We start from the raw sequence: 10953 nt of genomic DNA, 5'->3' as shown, positions 1-10953 counted from the left end.
TAACCACCACCTTAAGGGTGTAAAATACAAAATGCTAGAATATTATTAACATTGATTCAGCTTACTTAGAAGGAACCCCCAAGAGTCTTAAATGCAATTAGAACCATGATTAGAATATTAAATATCCTTGGGAAGGAATCTTTTTTCTTATTTTAGCCTTGCAGCACATAAAAGCTGTACTGTAACGTGTGGGGAAAATAATAATGAGAGAGGAAGTTCTCTAATCGAATACTTCCTCTCGATTAGACCCAGAGACACAGAACATTTCATAAGAGAAGGCTGTTTTGTCTCCGTTCAGGAGCCACCTGACATCTTTGTTTACTCTCTAGAATCTCACCAGGGGAGACCGATAGCTCCTTGACATGCCTCTGTTCCTCCGAGGTGACAGTCCTAGCTGTCACCATACAGTATCTCATCTTCTACCGCGCATTTACAGTACATCGCCTGCCAATATGGTTGATAGTGATTTAACTTTGAATAGGTTATTCCTGATACTGAGTGAATGCCTTGGAACAGTAATTAAGGTTGTGAATAACAGGGGCCGTCAGGTTAATAATATTTGAACTTGCTTTGAAGGGGCATGGATGTTCTGACAGGCTTTATAGTGGGGTGATTCTTTTGCAAGGAGGGGTCATGATCACCAAAGCCTTTTAATTGCAGTGGTTGAATATGTTTCAGTCGAAACATTGGATAATACTAAGACCTGCATGTGTGACTCTAGGACAGTCAGAGACTGAAAAAGGTTAGCCTTGAGGCTACTGCTCAATCTCAGAGAAATAGTTGTTTATCAATCTGGAAAAACAGTGGGTTAATCTAGGCTAATCAGTTAAAAATAGGATTCAGTCCCTCCAGCACTCGTAGCCCACAGCTGTGTTCCATACAGTCCCTTTAACACGCTTACGGTTGACATGCTCACTGCTCACTGTATTGTATTGGTTACCCACGTTCATTCCTACTCATTACATTTAATGTGATTCACTAGATTGGGAACTCCTGACCTGGAACAGGCCGGACAAAGCCACAAATGGACCGTTGGTCATCCGAGGCATGTGCTTAGTTTCACAGAGGTAGCATTGACAATGCAGTATTTGCAGCTTCGATCATTTTATTTGCAGAGCTCCAAGGTTCTAGTGGGGGGACAATTCCACGCTAACAGAGTGACGCTGAGACTCACTTTTTCACTTTAAAATGTATGCCAACCAAAAACCATTGATTGCGGAGTTTGACAATCCATACACCTATATGCAGCAGTCTACTTTTAACAATTGCCACAGAAAAAAAACACATTTACTTGAGGGACAGTGCAGATGCAAAGTTTGGTAACAGAATGACAGTGACATCTCCCTCAGTTTTTTATGTGACTGTGGTCACATTTTGGTTATTGAACTACAGTAAGTGAATAAAGTGGATCAATACCCGGTAACAGCTGGTTAACGTGGTCTCAGAGCATTTCGTATTATTCTGTACGTAAATCTGAGACACTCCATTTTGAATGATATATTACGTTTCGTATGGTATATATTAACTTGTGGATGTCCATCATTCATTTCGTATGAATTACAATTAGGAATTTGCTATATGTATGATATGTTCCGAATTCCAATATGTTAGGTGGGTAGGTAGCTAACGCTAACGTTAGCTGGCTCTAGGGGTTAGGGGTTAAGGTTAGGGTTAAGGTTAGGAATTAGGTTAAAGGGTTAAGGTTAGGGTTGGGGAAGGGTTAGCTAAAATGGTTAAGGTTAGGGTTAGCAAAGTAGATAAAAAGTAGTAGTTGTTGCAAAGTTGCTAATGAGATAAAATACTAAGTTGTCCGTGATGAAATTCAAACAGTCAACCTTTGGATTGTTAGATGTTCACATTATATGACAACCCACCCACCCACCCACACCAACCAACCAACCACCCTCCTTAAGTAACCTTATATCTTATGCAAACATACCAAATGTAACAAATCATACTAATTTCAGTGTCCTGGACTAATGTTTACTATGTTACATCTAGTCTATGAGACCAGTCTGGGTAACATGAAGGTAACAGAAAGACATCATTGGTCCTTGATCTGATCTGCTAACTCTTCCCCTAATCCTAACCCTATGTCATTCTCTTCATGGTGATGTATCCTGAATAGGTTCACAAACGTATGAAAATGTAATATCCTCCTTTGCATGTTTAGTATTATTCTACACACTGTTTTTATTCTAATGAGCTTCGCCCCCAAACAAGACCAAATTTGGTTGGTCCGAACCGGACCAAATCTGTATCAATCATAGATGTCTATGTTTCACGTTTGGACATCACAGTACAGCACAGTAGGCCACAGTACAGTACAGTAAAGTAGAGGAGAGTTCAGTATAGTACAGTAGCGTACAATACAGTAGAGTACAGTACAGTAAAGTAAAGAAGAGCAGAGCAGAGTAGAGTACAAGTAGTGTATATTACATTATACTGTACTCTACTCATGTGTACTCTAATGTACTGTACTCTATTGTGTTTTAATGTATTGTACTGTGCTGTACTGTGTTCTACTATACTGTACTGTACTGTGCTCTACTGTGTTTTACTGTACTGTACGGTACTGTGTTCTACTGTACTGTCCTGTGCTCTTCTGCAACTGTGGTTTGTGACTACTGTGATTTCCCATTTCCCATTGTCATTCTGTTACTGATTGTTTGGTCACACTGTTATCAATTTGGTAACAGAGTGACACGTTTTAATTACTTAATAATTCATAAACAAATCAGTAAAAACACTATAACTAATTGGTAGGTCTACCTTTACTTATTACTTCTGTGAACTTCCATAATCCTCCCTCCTTATGAGGGAAAGAAATTATAAAATATCTAAAGATATGCAGGTTTTGGTAACAACAAGACACAATACAATATTTCTTAAATGTACAGAAGGCAAATAATTTATGCAAAACTAAATATAAATGTTAATATTAGTTGGCAGGGGCCATTACTTCAACAGTATTGTGCTTCGATGTATTTTTTTTTATACCTTTTAAGACTTTTTCTAGTAGGTGTTTTTTAACTTCTGTGTGACCAGAAATTCCACATTTTAAGGATGAAATGTTTGAAAAAAATATCTGTTCCTTAATTTCCTAAAAATATAGACTGTAGGCTTTCATTTGACACCAATTTTTATATGCTCCTATACACTTCACATGTTAGTGCTCATGGGTCCTTTAAAAGATTGAATATCTATTCCCACCCACAAGTTTCTTGACTTGAAACTGTGATGCCTCTGTCTGCATCATTTCACCTAGACTCACCTGCTGCTGTATTTGTGTGTGCTGTCTGTCTGGGTGGCATCAGAACTGAACAAGATAAAATCTCCGAAAATTGCCTCCAATCCAAAACCTCTATATAGAATTGAAGGGTTGACTGACTTGGGGAATGGAGGATAGATGACTTCTGCAAATAAGCAGCATTGGCCTGAGTACTCTGTAAATAAAAATACCATCTGTCAAAGAAGGTGATGACTCATCAAACAGCAGCTCTTAAAATAAACCACACTCCACCTTTACCATCAAGGGAGAAAGAAAATGACAAAGTGGTTATTTTCTTTTCTACATTTCCACTCTTTCCATTCCCGTATTTAAACCTTATGAGGATGCGATATAGGTCAAAGGCCAGACACTGATGCCTGAGAGAGCCTGAGGCCTCTGTAAAGAGTACAAAGCTAACCTTTAAGTGTTCTTCTCTTTCATTCCTTTGTTGTGGTATGTACATGAAGTGTTCTGTAATACTGCAAACATGGTCTCATTAGAATATGTCAATAATAGTTATACACTATGTCGCTATTGATATTATATATGGTATGTCACTCCTGATTATGTGTCACTATAATGACGTAAAACCTTCTCAGAGTCTCACACAGCTCGTATTAGATGTCACTTCAGTCATGAAGACTTGCTCTGCGTAAGCAAAATGTTCCTAACTCCAGGTTGCAGTTTTGAATCCTCGTGAGGCTGGTTTTGTTTGGTTGTTAATACATGTTATTACATCTATGGCTGCACAGCACTTTTATTCTGCTTATGTGCTTTGCTGTTGTGTTGCAAGCAAATTCATTCTGCTATTGAGGTGTTGTAAACAAATTCAATGTTGCTCAGTAATCCTTAAAGTCGATTAGTTGAACTGGCACTACCCTCTGAGAGTGATTTTCCTACATCAACTGCCTGATTCTTGGCAGTCAGTTCCCCTGGCGCTGGAAAAAGCCAATGACAGGACTCAGAAGTCATTATCCTCTGCATTACTTATACTGTCCTTGGCCAAACCCAAAGTGCATCAGAGGGAGGAACACCAAATGGCTTTGCAAAAGAACTAAATTGAGACAACCATTTAGAAAGAAACGGTACAATCTGGCAAAGAGGACAAGAGAGAATTAGAATTACAAATTGTCCGTCTAAACAGGGTTTGGGAGAGGAGTGGGTTGATGATGGAGTAAGGGGGGTAGAATGTCATGGCGAGACAGAGGAATATCCAGATTAATGTCACCACCTTGGAGGCATCTGTTGCCATGGCTACAGGGAGGGGATTAATACTGGGTATTAGGAGAGGTGGTGGCCGGACTGGAGAGAGGGAGAAAGAGAGAGGGGGGAGCGAGAGGGAAAAAAAAGAGAGAGCGAGAGCTCTGACTTGTGAACCAACCAGGGGGGGGGGTTAAACTGTTGCTCTGTACATCATACTATACTTCATGTCATTTTACCTTTATTTAACTAGGCAAGTCAGTTAAGAACAAATTCTTATTTTCAATGACGGCCTAGGAACAGTGGCAGAACAACAGATTTGTACCTTGTCAGCTCGGGGATTCGATCTTGCAACCTTTTGGTTGCTAGTCCAACGCGTTAACCACTAGGCTACACTGCCACCCCAATAATAATAATAATAATATACCAGTAATAATAAACCCAGTAATAATAATCAGTCTGGTGCTTATATTTGTCCTGTTTCACACATGTGCAGTACATGCACAAGTATGTATTATATGCATGTGTGAAATGGAAATGTGCTTTTTGCATATCCAAATTCCCCTTGAGACACCGTTGGAGAGTGTCACAGCCAGCCATTATCAATAGCATTCCTGGAGCAATTAAGGTTAAGTGCCTTGCACAAGGCACTTCAACAGATTTGTCACCTTGTGGGTGCGGGGATTCTAGCTAGTGACCTTTTGGTTACTGGACAAACGCTCAAAATGTTAGGTTACCTGCTGTGGTTGTCCTCAATGATGCCTTTAGGTTGTTGCATGAATGTATCTGTATTTGAGGGGCTATTTACTGTACATACCCAGGCTGTCTTGCTTTGTGTTTGTCTCTGTGTATTTTATTGTGGTTGTAAACATATCGGAAACTTATTGGCCGGGGTAAGTGTTTTCCCAGGTCATTTCCATGTGTGTCCTGTTTCCATTGATAATCCTTGAGATGTTTCTATACTTGCCTGGAGTCCACCTGTGGTAAATTCAATTGATAGGACATGATTTGGAAAGGCACGCACCTGTGCCAGTTGATAGTGCATGTCAGAGCAAAATCCAAGCCATGAGGTCGAAGGAATTGTCTGTGGAGCTCGAAGACAGGATTGTGTCGAGGCACAAATCTGGGAAATGGTACCAAAAAATTATGCAGCATTGAAGGTCCCCAAGAACACAGTGGCCTTCATCATTCTTAAATGGAAGAAGCTTGGAACCATCAACACTCTTCATAGAGCTGTCCCACAGCCAAACTGAGAAAAAAATCTTTAACAGAATGACTGCAATTGAATTGGCAACAATGGGAACAACGTACGTAGGGTAAGGACAGAAAAAGGCTTGGTCATACAGTATGTTAGAGTAGCAGAGACAGGATCAGGATGCACCAGATGGACGCATACTGCAGACTTATGTTTCAGTATATTCATCTTTAAAGAGGAGATGACAAATTTAATATCCAGAGGGGTGTTATTTATATGCAAAAATAAAGAATTGTCATCTAATTTAAAATGACTGTTGGGCAAACTGGAACAGCAGGTGCAAATGGAGGTGATTTCTGTTTGTTGCTCCCCCAGGCCTTTTTCTCTCTCTCCAACTTGAGGACAACTGTTGAAACACTACTATAATAAATATTGCTTATACCGTGCCGTTAGAAAGTATTCGCACATCTTGACTTGTTCCACATTTTGTTGTGTTACAGCCTTAATCTACGTAACATTGCAAAAATCAGAAACTTTCTGTCCAAAAATGACGCAGAAAAATTAATCCATGCTTTTGTTACTTCTAGGCCGGACTACTGCAATGCTCTACTTTCCGGCTACCCGGATAAAGCACTAAACAAACTTCAGTTAGTGCTAAATACGGCTGCTAGAATCCTGACTAGAACCAAAAAATTTGATCATAGTACTCCAGTGCTAGCCTCCCTACACTGGCTTCCTGTTAAGGCAAGGGCTGATATCAAGGTTTTACTGCTAACCTACAAAGCATTACATGGGCTTGCTCCTACCTATCTTTCCGATTTGGTCCTGCCGTACATACCTACACGTACGCTACGGTCACAAGACGCAGGCTTCCTAATTGTCCCTAGAATTTCTAAGCAAACGGCTGGAGGTAGGGCTTTCTCCTATAGAGCTCCATTTTTATGGAATGGTCTGCCTACCAATGTGAGAGACGCAGACTCAGTCTCAACCTTTAAGTCTTTACTGAAGACTTATCTCTTCAGTAGGTCCTATGATTAAGTATAGTCTGGCCCAGGAGTGTGAAGGTGAACGGAAAGGCTGGAGCAACGAACCGCCCTTGCTGTCTCTGCCTTGCCGGTTCCCCTCTTTCCACTGGGATTCTCTGCCTCTAACCCTTTTACAGGGGCTGAGTCACTGGCTTACTGGTGTTCTTCCATGCCGTCCATGGGAGGGGTGCGTCACTTGAGTGGGTTGAGTCACTGACGTGGTCTTCCTGTCTGGGTTGGCGCCCCCCCTTGGGTTGTGCCATGGCGGAGATCGTTGTGGGCTATACTCGGCCTTGTCTTAGGACGGTAAGTTGGTGGTTGGAGACATCCCTCTAGTGGTGTGGGGGCTGTGCTTTGGCAAAGTGGGTGGGGTTATATCCTGCCTGTTTGGCCCTGTCCGGGGGTATCATCGGATGGGGCCACAGTGTCTTCTGATCCCTCCTGTCTCAGCCTCCAGTATTTATGCTGCAGTAGTTTATGTGTCGGGGGGCTGTCGGGGGGCTGTTACATCTGGAGTATTTCTCTCGTCTTATCCGGTGTCCTGTGTGAATTTAAATATGCTCTCTCTAATTCTCTCTTTCTCTCTTTCTGTCTTTCTCTCGGAGGACCTGAGCCCTAGGACCATGCCTCAGGACTACCTGGTATGATGACTCCTTGCTGTCCCCAGTCCACCTGGCCGTGCTGCTGCTCCAGCTTCAACTGTTCTGCCTGCGGCTATGGAACCCTGACCTGTTCACCAGACGTGCTTGTTGCACCCTCGACAACTACTATGATTATTATTATTTGACCATGCTGGTCATTTATGAACATTTTAACATCTTGACCATGTTCTGCTATAATATCCACCCTGCACAGCCAGAAGAGGACTGGCCACCCCTCATAGCCTGGTTCCTCTCTAGGTTTCTTCCTAGGTTTTTGGCCTTTCTAGGGAGTTTTTCCTAGGAGTTTTTCCTAGCCACCGTGCTTCTTTCACATGCTTTGCTTGCTGTTTGGGGTTTTAGGCTGGGTTTCTGTACAGCACTTTGAGATATCAGCTGATGTACGAAGGGCTATATAAATAAATTTGATTTGATTTGATTTAATATAATTGATTAAATTGAGATTTTGTGTCACTGGCCTATTGATAGAGGGGTAAAAAAAAAAATAAAGCAGACATTGAATCTCCCTTTGAGCATGATGAAGTTATTAACTACACTTTGGATGGTGTATCAATACACCCAGTCACTACAAAGATACAGGCATCCTTCTTATCTCAGTTTCCAATGGTGACTTTCAAACAATTACAGAGTTGAACGGCTATGATAGGAGAAAACCAAGGATGAAAAAATAGTTTGGGTCAGATCCAACACAACACATCGTTGAGTACCACTCTTCATATTTCAAGCATGGTGATGACTGCATCATGTTATGGGTATGCTTGCCATCGGCAAGGACCAGGGAGTTTTTTTTAGGATAAAAAGAAACAGAATAGAGCTAAGCACAGGCAAAATCATAGAGGAAAACCTGGTTCAGTCTCCTTTCCAACAGACACTGGGAGACAAAGTCACTTTTCAGCAGGACAATAACCTAAAACACAAGGTCAAATATGCACTGGAGTTGCTTACCAAGATGACATTGAATGTTCTTGAGTGGTCTAGTTACAGTTTTAACTTAAATCTGCTTGAAATCCATGGCAAGACTTGAAAATAGCTGTCTAGCAATGATCAATAACCAACTTGACAGAGCTTGAAGAATTTTTTTACGAATAATGTGCAAATATTGTACAATCCAGGTGTGCAAAGCTCTTAGAGACTTACCCAGAAAGACTCACAGCTGTAATTGCTGCCAAAGGTGATTCTAACATGTACTGACTCAGGGGTGTAAAAACGTATGTAAAATAGATATTTCTGTATTTCATTTTCAGTAAATTAGCAAACATTTATAAAAACATGTTTTCACTTTGTCATTATGGGGCATTGTGTGTAGATGGGTGAGAGACAAACAAATATTTTAGATTCGGGCTGTAACACAACAAAATGTGGAATAAGTGAAGGGGTATGAATACTTTTCTGAAGACACTGTATCTCAGAGCTATACAGGTGTGTGGGACATCGCCAACTCTTATGTGTCACTTTCCCAATTCCAAATCAACCGTTTTACACTACCTCCTCAGCACTGACGATCTGAAAGGATAGGACCAGTACAAGCAAAATGGGAAAGCGTTCCATCTAGCTTATCATATTGCCTATAGGGGACAGGGCCTCACCTGGGGTTGGGCATTAGTCACCATGATTCCAAGGTTCTACCCATCCAGTGCCTGCCTGCCTAAAGGTACTAGAGGGGACAGCACTGAGTAACTGTTCAGGCCTGTGACCCAGGCTGGGACTGTTGAAAGTCATAGAGTTAATGTAGGAGAAGAGCCAGAGCAAAGTGCTAGGTCACTGGAGATGAAAAGGACACAGGGGTGGGTGAAGATGAAAGTGACAGGTCATTGATGCTGCATGGCAGGAATAGAGAAAAGCCATAAATGACAGAGCAAATACAGCCAAGAGAGGGAGCGAAGGCCATGCAGGTTCTAACACAAGGATGCAGGGAACTAAGATTGACAGAGAGGAGGAATGGTTATTATCTGGGAATAAACTGTGTTAACATGGTACAGTGGTTAAACTCTTTCTGACCTTGCCACCTGTAATCTCAATATTTCACCATAACCCTGGAACAGATTTGAAAGCATCTACAAATTGGACCTTTGTTATTTTCTAGAAATAGTGTAATCTGTCTCTGGTTTTAACATGACCTAATGACAATGTGTCCAGACATGAAAAAATAACATCATGCATATTATATTTGAAAGGGAAATATTAGAAAATGCTTTTTTCTAATATTTTGTTTTCTAAATTTGTTTTCATACTCATAATACATTGAATACAGCCACTTGGAGTAGGGCAGTTTCAGAGCTAATTCCTCTTACTCCATGCTCCAGGAACCTGCTGGTTTGATTTAAAATGCATCCATCATGAAACAGCAAAAAACAAGCCATCTCAAAAACATTACAGTATATACATAGAAGCTGAAATATATTACAAAACCATGTATCATTTGGATATCAAAACCTTTTTTTTTTTTACAATCAAATGTATTTTTGAAATCCCTTATTACATCAGCAGTTGTCACCAAGTGCTAGATGTACACTGCTGTATCTCCAATTTTAAGTGTACCTTCATAAAACTGTTTTGTCATCGTGACAGCCACAATATAATGACACAGTGGTGACATTTTTCAACAACAACAAAAATTCACAGTAGTTCACTAATGTCCCCATAAATTACTATTTATTGACATTTGTTTACTATGACAAAAGCTATTCTGATTCTGTAAAAGTTTATGAATTACAATGTCGGATATGTTTTATTCTATGATGGGAAGTGTCTTAGTGACTGGGTCCACCAAAGGAGAAGCAAGAGGAATGTTCATCTGTGGGGTTGATTTGGAAAACAGCTCTGTTCTGTATCCTGAGAATAAGGAAGCAGAGGGACAGGAAATTAAAGGGTAAATCTCCCTGAGACACCACGTATACAAGTAGAAATACAGTCTGCATCCAAACTCAGACAGCATTGTCAACATTCATTCACTTTACTGTATCTCAGGGAGATTGCTGATATACTGTATCTTGAATAACCATAGTTTACATCCCCCCCCCCCAAGAAAAACAACCCTCAAATGTGATCTGAAAATAAACAGAATAGCAGATGCTGTAGCTAATAGTATTAATCCAATTACAGTGACGGAAAAAAGTATTTGATCCCCTGCTGATTTTGTACATTTGCCCACTGACAAAGAAACGATCAGTCTATAATTTTAATGGTAGGTTTATTTGAACAGTGAGAGACAGAAAAACGCATGTCAAAAATGTAAAAAATTGATTTGCAATTCAATGAGGGAAATAAGTATTTGACCCCTCTGCAAAACATGACTTAGTACTTGGTGGCAAAACCCTTGTTGGCAATCACAGAGGTCAGACGTTTCTTGTAGTTGGCCACCAGGTTTGCACACATCTCAGGAGGGATTTTGTCCCACTCCTCTTTGCAGATCTTCTCCAAGTCATTAAGTTTTCGAGGCTGACGTTTGGCAACACGAACCTTCAGCTCCCTCCACAGATTTTCTATGGGATTAAGGTCTGGAGACTTTCCTAGGCCACTCCAGGACCTTAATGTGCTTCTTCTTGAGCCACTCCTTTGTTGCCTTGGCCGTGTGATTTGGGTCATTGTCATGCTGGAATACCC

The sequence above is a fragment of the Salmo salar genome, chromosome 14 (genome assembly GCF_965601325.2).
Source record: "Salmo salar chromosome 14, fSalSal1, whole genome shotgun sequence".
Classification (NCBI taxonomy): domain Eukaryota; kingdom Metazoa; phylum Chordata; class Actinopteri; order Salmoniformes; family Salmonidae; genus Salmo; species Salmo salar.
Note: the sequence above shows the minus strand (reverse complement) of the source record.